Source organism: Polyodon spathula, chromosome 49 (assembly GCF_017654505.1).
Source record: "Polyodon spathula isolate WHYD16114869_AA chromosome 49, ASM1765450v1, whole genome shotgun sequence".
Lineage (NCBI taxonomy): Eukaryota > Metazoa > Chordata > Actinopteri > Acipenseriformes > Polyodontidae > Polyodon > Polyodon spathula.
Window position 1 is genome coordinate 1,086,519 of NC_054582.1, and position 23,876 is coordinate 1,110,394.

At 39.3% G+C, this 23,876-nt stretch overlaps 1 protein-coding gene across 3 annotated transcripts in view; it reads left to right on the forward strand.

Moving 5' to 3' along the window:
- Positions 1-23,876, forward strand: part of lmx1bb (LIM homeobox transcription factor 1, beta b) — a 62,208-nt gene that overhangs the window by 23,779 nt on the left and 14,553 nt on the right. The window lies entirely within an intron of this gene.

Genomic DNA, 23,876 nt, shown 5'->3' on the forward strand with positions numbered 1-23,876 from the left:
TAATGAATGATGTTATTTATCTTCACTCAAATCCAAGGAGGAATAGTTTTCAGGAGATTTGCTCAGCATTATTAATAAATAATAACGATGCATTAATTAATTAATTGATTAATTAGTTAAGGCTGTCCTCTTCTACTGTCCTGGTGAGAATGAACGGTGACATAAAGAAAACGGACCAAGTATGAAGCAACTAAATTAAATCCCATTTCTCTCTTCGAAGCAGCAAAGCGAACGCTGTTTGGAGCGTGTCTCGAATGTGCACAATTGGGAGCATTTGTTTCTTGTCGAGCCCTGGTAGGAGCGAGGTTGTTCGGAACCCATCGTGGTTAAAAGGTATGTTTAGTGGTACACTGCGGCAGACCCTCACATCTGCTGCTTGTTTAAAAAAAAAATACTTTTTATTGTTTCTTTTCTTGCTTTTTTTTTTACGTCGACAGGAAACAAAAAAAAAAAACTGTTAGAAAATGTTATTCCTGTTTGAGAGACTATTATGCCAATTAAAGTCTGTCTTTTCAAAACCCTTTCCGGGGGTGGGCTGCATGTAACATTATAAGGGGCTTTTATTTAGGCTCTGAATTTCATGAATTTATAAGCGAGAGAGAGAGAGAGAGAGAGAGAGAGAGAGAGAGAGAGAGAGAGAGAGAGAGAGAACGAGTCAGGATCCAACAGGATGCTCATCAGTCACTAGGAATACTTAATAATAATAAGAAAAGTAACAGATAAACTGAAAACTCACTATTTTAATAACTAGCTACAACGTTTCGGCTTCTTCCTTCTTCAGATAGCATGTATAATCGATATACACGCACAGGTTTTTAAACCTCAATAAATAAATATTTGTGCATGCCAATAAAATGCATTAGCAAGAATAAGAAATGGAGAAAACCTACAACAGGGACACTGTCAGGAATATTGCAGGCTGGAACATCACCCAAGGTGCATTCCCGGTGTTCCACTTTTAATTTACAAAACTGTCAAACTTCTTACCTTAAAAGTACCTCCCTCTGTCTCTCTCTCTCTCTCTCTCTCTCTCTCTCTCTCTCTCTCTCTCTCTCTCTCTCTCTCTCTCGCTCTCCCTCTGTCTCACTCTCTCCCTCTCTCTCTCTCTCTCTCTCTCTCTCTCTCTCTCTCTCTCTCTCTCTCTCTCTCTCTCTCTCTCTCTCTCTCTCACTCTCTCCCTCTCTCTCGCTCTCTCTCTCTCTCTCGTATTTACTGCCCTGCCCATCCCTCACCTGTAGAAGAACCTGAAGATGTCATTTCAGAAGTGGAATAATGACACAGGGCAGGAGAGTTTATGGCAGCCCTTTAGAAGGACTGCCTTGGCGTTTTTTTTTAGTTTTTTTTTTTTTAAGCAGAGTTAATGAAAGGTCTGCTGCACGTTCCTAGACTTGCTTCTGACAGAGTGCAATGACATACATGAGCAGTAAATGAATGAGGGCGCTTTCCATGCTTTCCGATAGCACTCATTTGAGCAGTAAATGAATGAGGGCGCTTTCCATGCTTTCCGATAGCACTCATTTGCTAAGTGTCGGTGGCAAAATAAAACTCCACAGGCTCTCTCTCAATATTAGATCAGGCCATTAGGCCCTGCAGACAGGCCTCAGTGAAAATGGAACAGACTCCCTTGCAGTTTCTTCATGTTTAGTAATAGATCTATTTCAATGTTTTGAAGTTTTTTTTTAGGCTGTCTATTATATTTACCCTTCGATCACGTCATTTTTAAATAGCTTGCGTGGCGTTCGAGAAGCTGCCCTACCCAAACTTTGAAAAGAAAAGAAACATATGCATTATTAAATACCATAGAGAGGAAACTGAAAATGGTACAGTTATGCACACAGCGAACTGAACACGGTACAGTTATGCACACAGTGAACTGAAGGGGGTGTATTCTTACTTTCGATCTAAAAGCATCTGCAGTATTGGTAAACTGGGTTAGGCTTGAATTTGGTAATGAAATACCGTAATGAAGAAACCAAGAAACCCTGAGTTTTCTAAACTGGCGCTAAAGAAGTTAAGCAGCAAGCTGGCACGGTCCTGACCTCTGAGCCCGCTCTTTCTTTCAGAGGGAAGTTACTGTAGGAGGGTAATTTGTCATCATCAGCTGGAAACCCAGAGAACAAGCTGAATACATGCTAATTATGTTTAATCCAGTAGTTGACAGGCTCAGGCTCTTGTTTGTGTAAATAAAGGGGTAGACCAGACTGGAACAGTTTACAGATTTATTTACACTTCTCGTTTGGCATTCAGAGCGCTGTGTCTTCATTTTCTATTCTGTTTATTCTGAACTCAGTCCAGGCTTTTCGGACAGGGATCTGAGGCTGCAGGATCTACATATCTCCTCCATCTTTGAATTTTTGTAGAGAGGGCCTTGTTTAATATCATTTCACAGGGTACAGAAGCTTTGAACGTAAAAGAAAATCACTTGCATTTTCCCTGGAACCACTGACAGCCAAAGCCTTGTGATTGCCAGTCCGATCTGACAGTTTTTAATCATTTTATCTGTGCTTCTCGTCTCTCCGGGGGGACAGGCAGTGTTTAGCAGTCTGCTGCGAAAGACCTCGGGGCGAGTTTAAGCGATTGTAGCTCAGAGCTCCGATTATTAGCTCTGCTCTTAGGAGCACGCATGGATCTCTCCCCGGAGAGCTGTGTGAAAAATTAACACAGCAGTGCAGCAGCAAGCAATGTAACTGTAATTACTCCATTGATATTCCTCACACAATAACACTGTCATCAGTCGTTTGCATAACCCTCCTCTATGTGCAGACGAGCGCTTGTAATGCAATCAAGGTTGCTTCCAGAGCATGCATTGAGGATTTTTGTTTGTTTCTAATTTCAAAGACTCGAGGAACCTGTAGTGGGTTCAGATTGAGGATTAAATGATGCAGTAGGGAGCTCGCTTGGAGTTATCCCCCAAGCCGCTGGGACGGGTTTGTTGTCTAACACAGTGAAAGGCTGCCTGTGGAAGTGATAGTGGAGGGGGGTTCTACCCTGTCTACCAGTGTGCCGTGCCACGCTCTGCAGTTTCACATTATCTCAAGTACAGCATGTCCAATCCTGAATTAACCTATACTCTGGTAACGGTAGCCTTCGGCTAGATAGCAGCGTTGGAGACGGCAGGGCTGCTCAGCTCCCCCTGAATTAGAACTAAAAAGCGGCCGTTTTAAATTTAGACGGGTGTCCTAAAACCGAATGTGGAATGGGCTGTTCAGATGAGCTACATGGAAAAGTGCTGACATGTGGTCCCGTGAAAAGGGATGACCTAGCAGTGTGCAGAACTGCTTTAGACCCAGGGTGGGTGGAGTTGTTTAGCATTGCAATAAGATCGCCTCAGTCCAGTGCATTGGTCAATCCCTTTCTCCTGCTTTTGTTTCTTCCTCCGAACCCCAGCGAGAGACACTGGGCTGCAGGGCAAAGCATCACTTACTGCTGTCAAGAGCAGAAATCCTAAGCACTGTTGGTGCAGGGAGGCGACTGAAGGGAGAAACACAGCGGCGCGAGTCACATTGCAGCTGCTGAATATTTAATGAAGCCTGCAGTGTTTATTTGGTTAGCCTGTCGATTTTTATCGCTCTGTCAATAGCTGCTCAGATGCGGGCCGGTGATGATCTTTAGCGCCGCGTCTCCCAGGAGGCCAGGCACTAAATGCAATTATGGATTTTATACCGCAATGTGTTTGATATTTCCACAGATCTAATTTGCAATCTGGTAGTTTATTGTTTGGCATTTTAGTGCTGCTCAAGTGGCGGGGAAAATTTGATTTCCTCTCATAATTCTTTATAACATCATTAATGCCGTTAGCGCATTGGCACAGAATTTAAATCAGCGGTGAATCCGTGCATGAATGTATAACAAGTTTTTTATATATATATATATATATATATATATATATATTTTAATTATTAATCATTTTTTCTATTACCTGCTATTCCGCAGGCAGTGTTTCTACACTCTAATTAAGAGCCCTTAGCGTGGTTTGCTGCCTTCATAAAAGGTAATGTAACATGTGCTAATCCTCCACTTCAACCACACTATCATTATCATTAAGCAATTTTTCAAGGTCGTAAATCAATTCCCGTCTTACTACCATCTTGGAGAACTTTAGGATAACTTTAGGATAACGTATTAAACATTACACAGTAAACTCCCAGAATAAATACTTCTCGTTTGTTTGTTTTTTCATTGGTTATTCGCAGTGTTAACTGCTGCATGCTCAGAAGCCAATGGGAATCATTTTGTTTCTCCAGTAAATCAACAGGAATATTATTATTATTATTATTATTATTATTATTATTATTATTATTATTATTATTATTATTTATTATTATTATTATTTTATATTGCAAACTGTTGCCATGCTTGAATATACAGAACCTTTGAATTATGGTCTTTCTGTAATTATAATCTGTGACTGTGTATATAATAATAATAATAATAATAAATAATAATAATACTAATACCCGGTAAACAGACAGTGCCAGGCTATGGTTCTCTGCGTTTTTCTGCACCTTGCAGCAGGATTATAGAATGAGTGGGGGTGAGACAGCACGGAGGAAGTGGCCAGAAAAAGGCAGCGGCATGTTATTGAATTTGGGCTTTCTGTTTGTTTTACTTAGATGAGCAGTAGCAAGAGCAGGAGGAGAATCGGATACAATGCAGCACTGGTTGGTTAGCAGAGAGACAAGCCCAACAATTCCAGGTGTCAGCAGCGGTAATGGCATTAGGTCTAAAACGCCTAGCGATCTGTTAGCAGATGACGGATGAGCATGATCTTGGCCCACAGAGCCACAGTCAAGTTGTTAAGTGGACGGCCTCAGCCAGCGCTGAAATAAGACCTGTGTAATCTGATGTTCCGCAGAAAAGAAAAGAAAATTCCTGAAATGCACGAGGAGAGGCGGCGGTCAACACAAGGAGTGCTTTCAGCGAAGGGGGTCAGCAGCTCAAACGTCTTTACACCTCGTTATAGAGCGTTATTTATAGATGCGTGTACAGCTGAAACTGTGGTACAGGTTTTTCTGAGGGAGAGTTAAGTACAACGCTTAAAAGTTTATTGATCCTGTTGGATTGGGAACAAAAAAACATACCTTTTTGTTTCTATCTATGGGTGGTGTTGTAACAAAATGCAACAGATCGTTACTTCTCTGATGCAGGCAAGGCAGTGGAAAACTGACTTGTTCATTCCATGCCAATGAAAAGGACAAGCAGTGGGAGCGTCACACCTGACAGTATTTTCAAAACAAGCCTGACACACATCAAAAGAAACCGGCAGGGCAGCAGGAGAGCCCTAGAGTGTTTCTCGCATTAGTGCAACTTAACCTGCTCTCACCTGACACACTCCCAACAAAATACTTCACATTTCTGAGAGGATTAGCTGACAATAATTGAACGCCCTGCATGGTTTACAGAAAAGGTAGGAGCCAACTTTTGGCCTCATTAAACCATGACACAGGCTGTTTTAATGTCAGAGTCTAGGGCCAAGAACACTCAAGACAAGTGTAGGCCTTGAGGTTCGCCTCACGCCTGCACTCAGACTTTTCAGTGGACAGGCTGGATACTTCAGCATAATTCAATAAAAAAAAAATATGCAAGGCTTATCTTTTGGTTTACTTAGTTAAAATAGCAAACAAGTTACGCACCTTGACGAGCAACCACATTCGCTCTTCCTCAAGGCATTTGCGCGTACGTTCTTAGGGGCCATTTGAAAGTAATTTAAGAGATTATCCGATTTAGAATGTCAAAGGTTTGTTTGGTTTGCGAGATTTCGGGCCTGAGAATTTTAGCAAGTGTGAAATTGGGTAGTAACAGCTGAAAAATATAAAATAACAAAGAGGTAAAAGGCAATGAAACATGCGGTTTTAAGACAGAAATGTTTGATAGCAGGGACTTGGCCGTTTGCAGGCATTCAGCTTTGTGTATTTGCTGATTCATATTAAGATGGCATGCAGTGATATCCAATTGTTTCTTTCCCTTAAAGTGAACTGCAAGGAACACATACGTTCTAATTTAAGATTGTCAGCTCGAATAAGACAGCGCAGCTATTACAACAAGCATGCTGTATTCATTTGTTAGCATTATAATGGTGCTACTGTTTGAGACATAACTTTTTACATTTTTTTTCTGACTATTACTGGAGCTTTGATTACAGTTTGCACTTAAATCATCTAGAATCATTTAGAACTTTTTTTTTTGTACTGTTCTCATCTTCTGCTGATTGTGGTTTGGGATGTGATCGCTGTAATGTATTTTGACAGGCTTCTCTGTGCCAAGGACCGGGTTTTCTATAAAATCAACACACCCTCGCTCTGCAAAAAAAAAAAAAGTCTAGGCATGATACTATTATTATCTTAAGAATTATCATCCAATAAAAACAAAAACAAACGTCATTTGTACTTAACAATAACTGCTTCCTCCCTGCACCTTTGACTAAGTAATGAAGGATGACAATTAAAGCAAGCCAAAGGAGCAGGAATCAAACAGCTAAAGTTCCCTTTGGCGAAGGCGGCCCTGTTTGAGCGCTCAGTCATCTAACTCATCCCAGATGCAGACTGTGCTGCAGTGATGGCTGCTAACGGAACATCCCAGCAGCGCTATTCTGTCAGGCTCTCGTCTAAAATCCCGGGCTGCAAAAAACAGATAAACAGGAGAAGGGCACAGGATTTATTTTTAGCCACTGACCCACTGTGTGACCCTGAGCAAGTCACTTAACCTCCTTGTGCTCCGTCTTTCGGGCGAGACGTTGTTGCAAGTGACGCTGCAGCTGATGCATCGTTCACACATCCTAGTCTCGTGTCTTGTAAAGCGCTCTGTGATGGCGGTCCACTATGAAAGGCGCTATATAAAAATAAAGATTATTATTATGATGCACATTGCAATACACGGCACAAGAAAGACACCAAACACACCTTTAAAAGAGCACTGTGATAGATAGGAGCGGCTCACCAATACCAGTTCTGATTGCAGTGAAACACTGTAGCTATTTAATACAGATTTTATACATGATAATAAAGCCGAGAAATTATATATTCAGTACTGACCAATACCTTAAGGTTACCAAATAGATGCCTCTGTTTTATTTGTAGCATTTTAATTTAAAAAAAGCATGTTTAAAAAACACTATGATAATATGAAATCTCAAGTCTCGAGACTCCTTGATGCATCCTAGTGAACATGGCCTATGTTTGTAAGCATAGCTATGTACAGCTTAGATGGACAGTCTTTCTGTGGAGCTTGAAGAAGAGGTTAAAGTACAAAATCTAATAGCAGCATACTGTCGCGTAGTGCATAGCAGCAACCCTTATAAACCCAGTGTGGTGATTACGCACGCCGAATCAGAGATCACTGTGCAATCCCTGAGATTGTGGGCAGCAAAGCTGCCATTCAGTTCTAAAAAGGTTGATTCACCTTTGTGCACTGAATGAAATTAAAAACAAAGCAATATCGAGGATAACAAGATTATTATAGATGTATACCTGTATTTTTTTGGTTTGGCTTTTAAAATACAGTAATCTAATTAAGCAAATCAATATAAAGCAAATCAATCAATGAAAATAAATACACTTATGCAACTTATTCAATTAGACCATGATTGAAATATTGCCTTATTATTATTATTATTATTATTATTATTATTATTATTATTATTATTATGAAAAACAATATTTTATTTCTTCATTAAGTCTCTCTCTCCTGTGTTCTGAGGGCTCCGCTGCCTCTTCATTGTGACGCTGTGTTGAAAGAGGGCTGCAGAATAACTATTGATTTGCTTTACTAATTAGCAGTGATGAAGCCAGATGGGATTATTGAAGTGGCTCCCGGGTCACTGTGTCACACGGCTGCTAACAGACAAGATATTGCAGGGCTGGCTGAGCTCTGCATTCAAAGCTCAAGGGAAATAAAACATTTCACTCCTTATTTCCAATGCAGTTCAAATTAACTCCTCAGAAGGTTAAGCTTTTCAAGTGTCTGTTTATTATTATTATTATTTTTTTTTTGGATCCTCAGAATTAAATGAGTCATCCCCGGACTGTGTGAGTAAGTAAAGACTATAAATAGACATGCCAATGCTTTAAAAAATGAATTTCTTTCATAGGAGAAAATATATATATATGCAAATAAATGCATTAAAATGTGTTCTGCAGAACGTTTGTGAGACTTGGTATTTTCTGGCTAAATAACCCTAACATCTTCAGTAAATACAGTCATTTATAAAACAGTAAAATATCTGGTTAACCACTTGGTTGCTACTGAGCTATGCTCTGTAAAATTATGTTCCTCAAAAGTGAACGGATTCAAAACCAAAATTAGATGTTTTACATTTCTGACACGCAGAAGCTTAAACATTTTAGTGTGTGTGTGCGTGTGTATGTGTGTGTGTGTTTTTGTTGTTGATTTTAGTTTCTAATCTGGCATTCTCGTTTGTTTCATGGTTTTTAACAGGGTGCTACATTTATGTATCCATTTCCTAAGCCTTCCAGGAAAAAAAAAAAAAATTATGCCTGATACTGTGAGGTACAGAAACATATATAATCATAAAGGCATTCGTGTCCATCAAAGCTTTATTAATATAACCAATAGAAGGCGCTTTGCATATTAACAAAGGTCTCTACAGTGTCATAAAATAGTTCTTAGCAATGGTAAACCAACCACACATGTATATATATATATATATATATATATATATATATATATATATATATATATATATATAACAAAACATCAACATGCTGAAGTTAGAGAGGTCTGCTCTGTAAATTATTCATTGTAATTGGTTCAAATGTAGTCTCCTTCAATGATGTTTACTACCAACAAAATAGCAGACACTATTAGGTCTATTTTGTGCATGATGATTGGAAATAATAAAATAAGGATCAAAGGAGCTGCAGGCAAAAAGGAACGATGCGAATTTGATACTTTTCCACAGTCGTGATAGTCACGGGCGATATACCCCACTGTAACTGAGACCTCTGTGCATCCTCGAAACAAGATCTGCAAAGAAACTGCCTTTGCAGAGGGAGCAGACAGGGCTGAAATCATGCAAGGCATGAAGAGCAACAACTCGAGGGCAGAGATGACCCTTTCCCTAACTTCTGAGAGCAGATCAAGTAAGCAGTCAGCTCTGAAGTTAGGTGGATGGTGGGGGGGGGGCATGTCATGTTGTGCAGGGTGGGAGGAGAGATTCTCCTGGGCTGGGAGGGAAGAGTGTTTTGTTTTAATCAAGGGGAGAGGTGCTCCAGAAGCTTTGTGTTAGCAGATAGTTTAGCAGAGAAAACAAGTGGGCCAAGCCGATAAGAATTCAGACGTCATTCTGCGTTAGGAAACGCGGAGGATTGTGGATTGACAGCGTTTATTAAAACGGGAGAGGAAAGTGCTGTTTTGTTTTTATTGACATAAGGCTAGCTATGTGGAGAGTTGCATTTTTTTTCTCTGGCTCTGCTGATTTTAGACTGGTTTGAGTTCACAGCGTCATAGCAAACTTACACTTTCTCCTCAAACTGACTGTGCTAAGATACATTATTACTGCTCTCGTTTCCGCTGAGATAAACTTGTTAACTATTAGTCTTTTAAGCACTATTGTTTTAGGCCTTTTAGAACCACATAGTAAGGTCTCAGAACGGCACTGCGATACACAGGGTGATTAGACAGTAAGTTTACCACATCAGTGATAAGGTGCGTTGATGTGGTAATCTTACTTTCTAATCACCCTGTATATATTGTGTGTGGGTGGGTGAATGTGGTGAATCTTATTTGTAGTTAATACTGAAAGAACATGTATTTATTAAAAAAAAAAAAAAAAACCCTAAATATTCCCCATAATCTTAGCGAGAACAGTCCCACGGCTGGCAAAACTAAATTCACAGATTTTATCTGCTGTAATTGCTGTTCCTCCAATAACGAAAAAAGAAAAGAAAAAAATAGTAACACAGAGTATTTGAAGCCATTCTAATAACTCTCCAGGGACCCTTGTAATACAATGAGTGAGACCTGGGTAAGGTAAGCACTCCAGCAGAACGGCTCTTCTAATAATGAAGCTTCAAATCCGGGAAGCGCTTTGCAGCCTGTGGGTGAATAAAAGCAATATGACTTCATGGTAAATGGTGGCACAGTGTTGCCTTTTTTTAAAATCCCTTGAAAACAGTGCTGTTTATAACCCTCGGAGGGTTAATTATCAAACAAGGAACCCCAAAGGGCTCTATTAGGAGGGTGGGGGTAATGGATACCCTAATGACATGTAGCCAGTTTAGATAATGATTCTGAAAGGGCTCAACTCAAGTGGGTGTTTTAAGTAATGAGGTCTACCATGCCCTACATGACAAAGTTAAACACTGAAAAGACAAACACTCAGCTTACCTTTGACTCCCCGCTCCCTTAATAACCTCACATGTCTTTGTAAAAAATAAAAAAGAATGATGAGGTTATTGTGATTAATATTATTTTGCTATATCATTACTGCTGGTATTATTATTATTATAAATGATCTTGACACTTACACAATTCAGTTAAAATCATGACACGTAGCACAGTGCGGTATTGTAAATATTCTCACCTGTAAATCAGCTCTTTCCTGGTCTGTTTATAAAAATGTCTTTAAAGCACATGCATGCCTGGTCAATTAGTGAGCTGACACATACTTGGAATTGTCAGCTTGTGTTATAATGTTAAAAAAACACATACACTCTTCTTGTCAGTGAAAGAAAGAAAGAAAGAAAGGTGAACCCTGTCAACGGGAGCGTTTGTCAGATTCGTCTTGACTCATAAATACAAAGAACAACAACAACAGCAAAAGACTTCCCCTTAGAGCCTGGAGAAACTGCACCCAAGACACAAGCTCACCCCCAACCTGAACAGATTATCTGCTGAGACGAGATGAAACCTCTCAGGCTCAAGTGGAAGAGCGTGTCTGGGTGATTAGTGTGTGACAAGATAGAGTTTAGGGCCTGGTAGACCGCTATCAATCACTTGATGAAGTATGGCCCTAATTATCATTTAATTGATGCCTTCAGCTTTCAACAGCGCCTTCCTTGTATCCACTTCAGATGAGCTTTGAGGGGAAATAAGAGGCGGGCTGGACAGGGGGAAAGGTGTGGACCCCCCCAGTAAACGAATGACGTTTTGCTGTTGGTTGGGTCAGTTGTTTTTAATGGAATGAAAAAGGATTGATTATACAGAAACATTAGTGCTGTAATGGTGAATAATATTATACACCATCCTTGCCCTTTTCTTTAGACTGGCACACCGTTAAGACAGCTGTCTAAGTAGAGACTCTGCATCTCCCTTTATTAGAGCCTAAGTATATTTTTTTAAGACTATTTTAGTCAGTCGCTTTGGCAGTAGGAGATTGTATTTTTGCCCTTATGTTTTTTCTTCTGTAGGCTCCTCACACTGTTACTTTGGAATAAAACTTAACGTCTTATTCCAGGGAGTTTCTTTCGCTTTGCTCAGCTTTCATGATTGAGTTTTCAAGTAAAGCATTATGGTTTTATTGCTGTTAGTAATTTTTTGGCAGCCCCACACAAAAAAACAGTAAGCTTCCATGCATGTGTTTCCAATATGATCCCGAACACAACTGGTTTGGAACTGCTTTTATAGAGGATAGGTTGTTCTCTGGTTGAGCTAGCGCCATCTTTTTGGAAGTAGACTGTACTGTATGGTGAAATGAATCTGAACTGGATTGCACATGTACGCTTTGATGATAATTTCTTCAGCTGCTACTATTTATTTATTTTTATCTTAACTGGACTGGTTTTGGTTTTATATATATATATATATATATATATATATATATATATATATATATATATATATATATATATATATATATATATATATATATATATATATATATACACACACATAAAGCTAGAGAAAGAGAAGTCTTTTGATTATACTTTCAAAGTGACATTTTAAAAAATAGTTAAAGCAATATTTTACTATACTGTATGTAAATCTGAGTGATTCCCTACACATCATTCATTGAGAAGCTGCTAGTTGTTATGTCTTTACAATTGCAAACATAAACTAATATGCATTTTTATATCTGGCAGCATCAAATATATTCTGGTAGCATAAACATTTGTATATAGCATTAGGTAATTTAAAAAGGGGTGAGCCAGAATTAAATCCCTACAATAGTACTCCTTCCAGTCAAATTACTGGGCTTGGGGTGCATGTAGACCTGCATATGCTTACTGCACATTGCAAGCATGCAGAGTAGCTAACACAGGGCCAGTCAGGAACAGACTTCATCGACTTTTTCAACACAATGAGGATATCGCAGTTAAACTGGTAGCAGAAAGGCTGAAGTTTATTATATATACAATATATATATATATATATATATATATATATATATATATATATATATATAATAGAATAGCGTTATTCAAAGTAATAATAATAAAGCATTATTTAGATGGGGTTCATGTAGGGTTAGATTTCTCAACCTGTTAATTAGATCAGAGAATCGCTAATTCAATCTAATTCATTATCGGCACAAACGAGATCAGAAATCAAGAGGCGTTTTTCACAATAAGGTTAGCGCTCCCCTCATCCATCACGGCTTAACTAACCCGTCTATGGGCTGGTGTATGCAAACAGTGTTATTACCTTGTCATAACTAGTTACCCTCAAGGTCCTTGAGCCAGCCAGCGATAGCAGTGGCTTTTATCATATTAGTTTGGGGTTATTTGTCAGCCTCTTTCTCCTAAGATAAAGTACATTCTAAATAATCATATTACTGAGCCTAACCGTAGACAAGCATCATTTAAAACTACAATAATAAAAAAAAAAAACCACTAGTTTTTAATTAACTAAAATAGGCTTTGTGGTAATGTTTCATTTAGAAATAATAATAATAATAATAATAATAATAATAATAATAATAATAATTAGCTGTAATTTGATGTAATTTGATGTCATTTGTGTAGTGTCCAAAAACAAGTGGGGACACACTGGCACTGATTTCTGCAATAAAAGTAAATTGAGAATATTTTTCTTCTGTTTATTTAATACCAGCTGTGTTTTTAAATAATCACATACAACACATAATGTGTGTTAAATTACATTATATTATATTATATTATATTATATTATATTATATTATGGGCTGTATTATTTGATTTCTAAGATTTAAAATAACTGACAGTTACCACAAAAAATAAACAACGTAGTCATTTAAAGAAATCAGTATTTCCAGGTGTATTTAAATGATGAAGACTGAACAACAAACAGATGGCAGAAAATGCACTTTGCTGTTCATCACTTCAAAAGAAAGAAACTCCTATTTTTAAGCCAAAAAGCAGTCAGTTTCACACACACAAAAAAGATGTTATGGTTTGGATGCTAATGCATTGTCTTATCGGTCTTCAGGCTTTAATGAAAATGTCAAGCCTTCTGCTCTGGGACGCGTGCTCTTCGCTGATTGAATTAGCCACACATTTGACAGCGCACAGCTTTGCTGAGAGACCTCTTCTCCTCTGCCTCTTTGAAAGCGTAACGCGGGACTATTGTCCTCAAAACAAAAAAAGTGATCAAAAGCGATGTCCGTCATCGCATTGGCAGCATCTCATAGCCAGATTTGTTTTACACAAACTAGCCCCAGTGTTGTCGTCTACCTCCGTTGCTTTGGAAGACCGTTTTATTGTGTGCACAACACCCAGCTTGCCAGTGCATTTCTTAACAGAAGCATCAAAGAGCTGTGTGCCTCTTTTATTTAGAATTTTGAATCTCTTTAAAGTTGCACAAAATAACACTGTGAACACAAAGCCTAATGAGTGGCAGCTTCTCGCCACATGGACTGCGTCGCCGTTTTCGTCGTAAAACTGAAATATTTCATCCCGTTTGGACTGGCAGATAGGGATATCATTCAGCGATTTGTCCTGGTGGTGAATTTAAATAATTACCCCTGTTTCTTTTCTTTCGGGCAGACAAAGGTGGGGGGGGGGGAGACACAGGCTGTAACTCCGCTGCTGCTGGTAGGAATAATGGGAGAGTGGGGAGAGAAAGCCAAAGCCTTGGGGGGAACATTAGGGGGCTTATTGTGTAGCTGGTGACACCAGTGGTGGCTGAGCAAGCTGCTAAAGCACCTGGGAATGGAGTAAGCTGGTGGAAAAAAGGGACAAGCAGCCGCAGGGCTTGTCATTAGAATGGGGGATGACACCGGGCCTCAGGCCGTGCTGGCCAGCCTCACAGGGGTCCTTCCATCATAGCCGAGGTGTTACACTCCAGACTGCCCTCTTGGAAAATCTGACACCTCGGTGATTCCACAGGCCGGTGGGAGGTGTGTGCCCTTTACTCCCGGGCAGCGGGGTGCTCTGGTGTTCGGCTGGGACCTCCCCTGTGTGTGCGTGCGTGCGTGTGTGTGTGTCTTGAAGGTTAAGTATTGTCATTCGTCATTCCGTAAAATAGAGCATTAAAAAAACATCTGCTTTTTTTTTCAACAGCAGCAACAAAAAAGAAGAAATGACAATAAGACCCCAGAAGGAAGCGTGATGCTTTCTGATCACTAACGTCCTGAAAGGGGCTCGACAGGGATTGTCTGTGCGGCATCTGGGCCTTTAAATAAGTCCGTCTGCAATGGTGATGTGCCGCGTCAGTAGATTGTTGTCAACTGTGTTCATTTGAAAATGAAATGCAATACGATTTAACCAGTTGAAAATGAAGAAGGGTTAGGGTACTGCTTCCCAGTGTTAGGGTAGAGAGAGCACACACTGGGGTGATGTCACAACCACCAAAACCAAATCCAAAAATCTCCTTGTGATTGTAATTCAGCCTCATTAGAAGTGTAACCTGAACAGCAGTAGCGTGGTGTAAATTCTTGCGTGCCGATACACAGACAACACCAGCCCTACGGTGATGTCCAGGAGAGTGAAGCAGGGTCGCTGGCAGACTGACTGACACATGTCTCGCGCGGAGTAATAATAATTGATGTGCGTTCGTTCCTCAGTACGGGTGTCAGGCTTTCTTTAATCTTAAACCGAGCCTCGCAGTCGACAGTTTAAAAAAAAAAAAAAACAAGTCATCAGATGTCTTCTGTCTTTAAAGCAAGTGCATCACCCTGCAAGCATTGACACGCACAGAACAAAGTGACTAGAGCTGTCATGTAATCAATCTGTGCCGCTCCTATACCTTCCACACAGACTAGACAGAGCCACTGCTTTTCAATAGACTACTCTAGTGAGGTGCGGGATGGCCCATACCTGATTCTGTTGGGGGGGGGGGGGTTATATTTGAAAGTTCCAGAGTTCGGTATAATTCAGAATGGTGTTGAAATATAAATCCCTGCCTTGCCGTGCAATGCACAATCCCTTGAAGGCATCTTTCCAGCAGGGTAATTCCGTGGAACCTGTTCTTTGACTCTTTGGCTGGTGTGACCTGCACACATTTTGTTTCTCTCTCCTTCTGATGTAAAAGAGCGAGACCGAGGGTATAAGACACTTTATTTTTTTTTGCCAAATTTCTTGGGGGCAAAATGCATACTTGGAAGACACAAATATAATAGCAACGCAGTAACATAATATGGAAAAGACCCCCCCCCCCCCCTTATGAAGAAGATGAAACATCTAGATCTCAGATACATGATACATGTTTCTGCAAGCATGCAGCAGGTGAGACACAATCCCCTTATTGTTTATCGTAGTTTCTTATTTTTTTTTGTATTATTATTTAGGGTTCGTTTTCTTTACAGTGCTGTGTGTCTAAAATGCGACAGGCATCCTGTAACCAAGACCAAAAAAATGATTCCTTGGCTTTTTTAAAAAAAAATTTTTACGCCATGTTTTTATATTTCAGTGGTTCAATATGTTCTTTGTTACCGTAGAAACTCTTTTGGTGACATAACTTCTTAGTGCCTGAAGAATAAATGCTAGATTTAAAAAACGAATTCATTGCTCTTCGATGTATCTAATTTATGATTAAGATTTTTTTTTTTTTTTTTTTTTTTTAGAGGAACTATAATTACGAGCAATAAGCAGCCTCACAGGCAAACTATAATATAATCCAAGTGAAAAGCCACATTTACCCTAATGAGACACTTAGCGATCAAGTTTCAGCCCATGTAATTTGTATCTTAATCTAACGTTTAAAGAGAAGTCTGTGAATTGTATCACTTTATTTTCTCTCCTAGATGCCTCAATCCTACAGCCTATAACTATCGGTATATATATTTAATGAAAGGGTTCAGTAAACTGGTGTTTCTTTTCAAAACTGTGGACTATTTAATTTGTACCGAGGGATTCAGCTAAGTACCACTTAAAACCTAATACTGGCCAGCACTCCTATAGTCTGTGTTAGAGTCACTGTGAGTTTAAAAGAAAAAGAAAGAAAATAAGCAATGTGGTATCTCTCTCTCTCTCTCTCTCTCTCTCTCTCTCTCTCTCTCTCTCTCTCTCTCTCTCTCTCTCTCTCTCTCTCTCTCTCTCTCTCTCTCTCTCTCTCTCTCTCTCTCTCTCTCTCTCTCTCTCTCTCTCTCTCTCTCTCTCTCTCTCTCTCTCTCTCTCTCTCTCTCTCTCTCTCTCTCTTCTCTATATATATATATATATATATATATACACACACACACACACACACACACACTATGTTTTAATACGTTATTGTTAGGTTGGATATGTTGTACATTTTGGGAATACACAGTATATTTGGGATATACACAGTGTAGTTAACAATAACGACAATAAAAATAAATAAAGCTGCTTGTGGGTTTGTTCTGTAACTTGTCGATTGAAACGGTTTGCTTGTATTCAGCAGGCAGCCTCAGCTGGGACGAGTGATGTGTTTTTTTAATATCAGTAAGACTCAGTGTGCAAGGAGTCTACATCAGCAGCCAAGGAGCTGACAGGTGTGCAGGAAAAGGTCAGCTGGATCCGAGACACGGGCAGATGTTGTTTTTTTTTTCGCTGTCATCCTCCACTTCTCTGTCAGGAGAGCATGGCAACAGTGCCGCCGAACCACAGCTGCAAAAGCGAGCTGCTGTTTAATTCACAGGAAGACAACTGCTGTAATTAAATTCCGTTTACCTATTTCCATACTCCGGTTTTATCAGATTTTCATATAAATAAATAAAAAAAAAAGAATAATCTTTTATCGAATTGCTTCAAATTGAATTGAATGTAATACTGTCTGGGTTGTACTTTGGCACTCAGTTGCATTATCGTTGAATTGAATGTAATACTGTCTGGGTTGTACTTTGGCACTCAGTTGCATTATCGTTCGATTTCTTTTAAAATATTTAATTCCGCACAGGGTTTGCTTCCAAGATGCAGCCCATTCAGTTAATTTTACACATTCCTCTGAAAAGACTGCTCTCCTAGGCTTAAGGCATAGGGTAAGTCTCCATGGTGATGAGCACAAATTCTTAGCCAGATCTTCACAGTGAAAGACGTATTTGTTTGGCTAGTGTAACTTTGTCACACAAAAAGGTTTTTTTTTGCATAACACCTGCTAATCTGCGGCTAACTTCTTTGAGGGCTCCGTGCTGATCAGAAATTCAAATATATTTCTGCATGCTAATCTCAGCAGTAATCCCTGGTCTGTGGGTCTTAAAGCATATCCTGTTTAGAAAAAAACAGTTTTCACTGCAAGCCCTAGCACTGGTTTTGTTTCTGGGTGCCGTCCAAAGGCAACCAGTATGAGTTACTTTGGGATTTCTGACACCACGTGCATAAGCCACTGCCTTAATGAACCCGGCTGCAAAATGCAGTGTCGTGGCTGCATTCGGTATGGACTTTACCAGCAGCGTCCCACAGGTTAGTGAGCTTGGATTTACACGCAGTGTAGGATAGCAGGCTCACGCTGGGACCTTCTAGGTCATTCATCAGAGGGAGGTTTCATATTTTGAAAGCAGCCAGAGCTGCCATGGCAACGTGATTTTGCAGAGAACAATCTGAGGGCCAGATCAGAACTTCTTTTTTTTTTTTTTTTTTTTTTCTTTCTTACTGTTTTTGTTTTCAGCAAAAAAAAAAGCACATTACTAAGGTGATGTTGCCTAGGAAAAGCCCTCTTAAACAGTTTATGAACAAGCCCTTGGGGGCAAGACATGCTTATATTTTGAGCAGATTTAGTAAATGATTGCTTTAGATGAAAGAGGCTGGTTCTAATGGTGGGTGTACTTTTAGGATTTATATATATATATATATATATATATATATATATATATATATATATATATATATATATATATATATATATATATAAGTAGAGAAGGGGACCGGAATAGGAACTAGCAAGAGATTCATATTTTGCAGCTAGGAACAGATCCCAAGCAACCAGCTCTGAGAGCCGTTACTAGGAGCTAGTCCCATCTCTAAGCATGCCTACGCTCTGTGCACATAGGAACATCTGCAAGTATTTGTATCTGCTCTGCCCTCGCTATATCAGGCCTCACCTTTCCTGCAACCTTTTGCCTTCCAAAGGATGGCAGCTCGCCACCTACTAGTGAAAGAAGCCCTGCAAGACTTGGAAGAGGGCGAGAGGGAATTGTTTGCTCAAACTCTTTTGATTTGAATGCAGCCCGTGTGTGCTTTGCAGTTGGCATCTATGTGCGACTTTTAACTGTGTTCATTAAACATTCATTTAATATTGTTTAGCCAGAAACTTACAAATAGAGACTGGGGGGGGGCTGTATTTGAGCGTGATCAGAGGGTGCTTCAGAGTATGCAATATGGAAGCGTACTAACCTTAATTCCTTTGTACATTTCACATTTCACACCTTTGCCAGCGCCAGCTACAAATGCAAAACAGCAGGTTAGTTAACAGGGTTATGAAAAGCCTCCTGGTTTGGTGGAACAGTTTTTCTTCCCTGATGGCGCAGCAATGCTGCCAGTGTCATGTAAAAGAGAATCTAAGTAGACTAGTTCAGTACATCCCAGACAATGCCTAAACCAGTGCTGTACCAGACTGTCCCCTTTCAGACTCATTTTGATTTTAGGCTTAGTCTGAAGCTTTGCTGAGTAAACAGGTTCTCTGCAATAATCTCGGAGTTGATTCCCACTAATTAAATCCTATTCAAACACATCCCTCTCCGGAGCAATATTCCCAAAGGCAAGTGAAACAGGGAAAAACAGAGACAGGCTTCCCCCCCATCCCACTAATCCAGTGTCTTTTGAGAGACAGTAAACTCTTCAAGATGAGGGGGTTAGCCCTCTTGCCCTCAGCATCAAGCAGTGGAATTTTTCAATAATGAGCAGCTGTGTCCCAAGTGGTCCTGAATGTCCTTTAATATCGTGTCGGCTTACAGCTTAGCGGAGAGAAAGAAGGCGACGCGTGATGTCCTCAACGAGACCCTGTCTTTGCATATTTGTACGGCTGCTTCCAAATACCTTGCATGACTGTTTGTCTTATTTCTTACCACAGGGCTATAACCCTGTGGGGGGGGGTATTAGCAATTATCACTGTGTTTGCATGCTGCATGCTACAAACAAAATAATCACATTGATTTTAGCATTTAATATTGCGTGACAAAAGGATTTGAAATGCGTCATTCTATATATTTTTTTTTTTATTTAGAAACTTGCAAGTGCAGTATGAATTGCTTTTATAGAAACTTCTTTCAAATATATTACTGTAATTCCCTGTATGTGGCTATTTATGTAATTTAACACTTTTATATTGTAGTCATGTGACACTAAACAAGCTTTCCAGCAAAATAAAGTGACTGCATTTTAAGTTCTGAAATATTGCTAAAGGCAAGGGGGTCTTCACTTCTCCTAATCTGTTCTGTGAAATGTGCTTTCTTGAACAAACATAGATCTCAGTAATTAGAAATAGAAATTAGTAATTATACAATGCCGGTCTGGGTGCCCAAACATTTATAGAAGCCTTGATTAAGTGCACTTTATCTGTAGGAAGTTACAGCTTGCAACATAAAGAATGCCGTCTGAAAGTTATTAAACATAGTTAGCCATCCGAGTTTCTCAAAGAAAAAATAACAAAAAAAAAACAAACAGTTAACCGTCTTTCAGTGAGTAGCGAAGTCTTAATGCTGTGAGTCTGGCACTCCTCATTCAAATTGACTATGAAGGGACAGACGCAGCAAACACTACCAGTGACTTATTAAAAAATATAAAATCGGTGCCCAGGAATTTAAACGAGAGGTATCCTTCGCCTCGCGTTCCTCCCCAGCGCTTTCATTTGCTAAGCATGTGCTGTAAAGATGTCACATTGGCAGCAGGGGAGAGGCTGGATGTTTCATACAGACAGTTTTAGGTTACACTGGTTGGGAAAATGATAAGAAGCAGAAAGCTTATTTTGTTTCTTCTTTTTATATGTTTCTTTGTCTTGTGCCCCCCCCCCTTCCCCCGGCCAAATTTTATGTAGAGATATAAAAACCATGATGTTAAAAAGTTGTGAAGTAAATACAATACTGTAAAAAAAAAAAAAAAAAAAAAAAAAAAAAAAAGAAGAAACGCAGAAGCAAAGCTAGGGGAAGAAAAAAAAAACTTTTAGAAGTTTTTCAGTGATTTACTTGAAATGCTTCATACTTTAAAAACTTGTCTCGGCAATAGTAATGTACTGCAGATTAGTGAAAAGCAATTCAGAAGCAGAAAAGCAATTCAGAAGCAGAAAAGCAATTCAGAAGCAGAAAAGCAATTCGTGGACCTATAACCAACCTATAACCTGTAACCTATAACCTATTCTCTCGGATCATTGCAATGCCATTTTGGGAGTGTATGGAAAAAGCTGTGAATCACTGAATCACGAATATATATATATATATATATATATATATTATATATATATTATATATATATAATATTATATATATATATATATATATGTCTAGATAAGGATTTTTCTTTTTAGCCAGGTCGGACCGGTTCTTGGCCGGCTATCTTTCCTCAGAAAGAGCTGATGTTTTTCCTCATTTGTCACCCCGAGCTCAGCGGTACAGGTGAAGAAGCCGGTGGGGTGGGGGGGGGGTGGTGGGTAGCTGAGCTCTTAGAGGGCTGTAAATCAGGCCTCCTGCGTGTTGCTACAGCACCAGCCAGCCTTGAAACTTTCAAGAGGTTTTTCTCTCTGCTGCTTTTGTAGTCGGAGCCAAGAGAAACATTGGGCACATGGTAATAGGGCAAATTAAGCTTAATCAAACTGATAACAAGTTATGGGTTTTAATGTCCATGTCGGAATTGTAAAACATATTTCAGCTTTCCACATTCATTTTTTTTCATTAATATATATATTCTAATATATGCCTGTCAGTTTCTAATCTGATTACAAAATACAGTTATATTTTACAGCAGGAGCAATCTTCAAAGTACTACAATTTGTGCTTTAGTCCAAGTGAAATCTGAGGGGACAAATTTACTTTGCTGTCCCTTTTACTTTATAATTTGCTTTCTAACACTACTGCTGTTTACAATAGCATGTAAAATTGAAGCTAAGGTAAGATTGCATGTGTGTGCTTAATATGCTGTATATAAACACCACTGCTGTAGAGCCAGAATTGGACACAGGGCTGCAAGCAAGCATTGCATTAATGAAACCTCAACACATTGTCTGGTTTAATCACCATTCGCTCTGCCCTTCTTTCAGTAAAACGTTTGCAACATCATGGCACGGTTACACATCTCTCTTCGTGTTGCAAGAACAAAGAATATAAGGTTGCAGTCCCTAAACAACTGCATATGTGTTACTGAATACATCTTCTGCGAACGCTTGGAGCATGACAGATATGAAGTATTCAATAATGTATTTCTCTTTTTCATCTTTTTTTCGGTACCATTTCCTGATGGTTTTATTCCATCCAGAAAAAGAAAGAAAAGCTCATGGTGAAATGTTAAAGAATGGCTGTATGTACTGTGGCTAAGTTGAATCAACAGACAGACAGGGCACTGGGCTGCAGGTACACATCGCTCTGTTTGGACAGCTGTATTGTCAGACTAGGGATGCAAGACCAACAGTAGTTGGCTGACAAGAGCTTCAGTGTCCAATTTACATAAATGCTTTGTACTGTTGCTGCTGCAGCTTCTGCCTGCATTTGAATAGAGACGGTTTAGGAAACTTTAACAATACAGGGGGCAGTTGTTAAAGGGAAAAAACGTGGCTTCATTTTCTGCTTTTAAAAAGCCACGCCTTTCGGTTATTACTGTACATCCTGCGTGTGTGTGTGTGTGTGTGTGTGTGTGTGTGTGTTTTTGTTTTACAGTTGAGATGCTGTTCTCCGTCTATACGGTCACCGTGCAGAAAAAAAAAAACACACACAAAAAAAAAAAACTGTAGGTTCAGATCCTAGAAGACAATATTGTGCTGCTGTGTAAACTTTGAAGTGTCAGAATGTGTGTCTTCGTGTTGTCCAGTGCGTTGAAAGAGAGAATTTACCTTGGAGACGTTCGAGCCAGCTTTCTGTTGCTAGGCAGGAGGAACAGGCCTCTTCCTAGCATGCTGCTGCCACTCGTGTGTGTCTTCAAAGAGCCAGATAGGCACTCCACATTAGAGTCCAGAGCGGAGATGCCCACCGTAGCTGCAGGCAGCCCTAGGAAGCCTTTTATACTGAGACTTAATACCCATGATACAGCAGCCGAAACATCTGAGTTAAAACAATACTGATGATAATAATAATGATGATGATGATGATGATGATGATATTATCATCATCAAGCCTTTGGGTTTAACAATATAAAACTTATACATACATACATACATACATACATACATACATACATACATACATACATACATACAAACCTCCATGCACACACACACACACACACACACACATTGTGTGCCATTAATTTCAATGTATTTTTAAACAAAAATCATACAAAAACAAAACAAACAAAAAGAAAACCCAACATTGCCGAATTGCTGCAGAGTTTCCAGAAGATTGTTTTGACTGAAGATGTTCCTTCGGGCCATTAGTGCCTGCATATCCTTCAGTAATGTGTTTTATTTTTTACCTGCTGGGAGCTTAATTAAAAAACAAAGAGCTCCAATTTAAAGCCCATTACTATGCTAATTCAGCCAGAACTGGGCGGTGATGAAGCAGCCAGTTTAAAGGAAGACTTTGCTTTGCTTCGGGGGCTCCAGAGTAGGCTCTCTTTATTGTGCTTCATTAGTTTGCTTCAATTATTTATATGCCAAATAGAAACACTGCTACTGAAAAGAGTGCTGCCCATGCTTTAAAAACCCCTTCTTAGCACTTACTGGCCCTAGCTATATTGTCACTGCCCCCCTTTTTAATAAAAATATATCCGTGTAATGAAAAGGATGTGTTTTTTAGGTTTTTTTTTAAAAAAAAAGGAATTTTATTGAATGCGTTTAATTAGTGCCCCAGTCTTATACACACGATTAGAGCTGACACCCTCTGTTTGAGCGTGCGTTAGATCGCTTTTTTGTAATATTTCTAACTAGAGCGTTGAGTTGAATGCATAAGACTTTTTTCTAGCAATTTCTGGAATTTGCTTTTGTGGTTTTCAATTTAAAAAAAAAAAAAAAACAAGAATTAAGATCTTTAAAGTACTTACACATAAAGCCCATGCAGTGTAACATTATAGGCTTTAAGTACATGGTGCATCGTAGCATGACATTTGTATGTAATTACAAAGCATGACAGTTCAAATAAAATGTATCACAAACTCTGAAAACAGTTAGCTTGCTTTGTGTGCATGCATTAGACAAACAGGATAGCCACAAATGTGAGGGAGCAGTCACAGGAGTTTCTGGTTTGCCATGTGTTCAGCTCAGAATCCTTGAAAGACAGACACAGGATTAAATTCAATAAATGACAAGAAGGTGGAAAGCCATGATTCTTATCTCTAGGAGTTTGATTCAATACAGGTTAAAAGTGTGTGTGTGTGTGGGGGGGTGGATGAGTAAGCATGACTGTCTGACTTACAATTGCGTGACTTTGAGTCACAGAGCCAAATTTACATAGCTCCTCTTTTATTGTA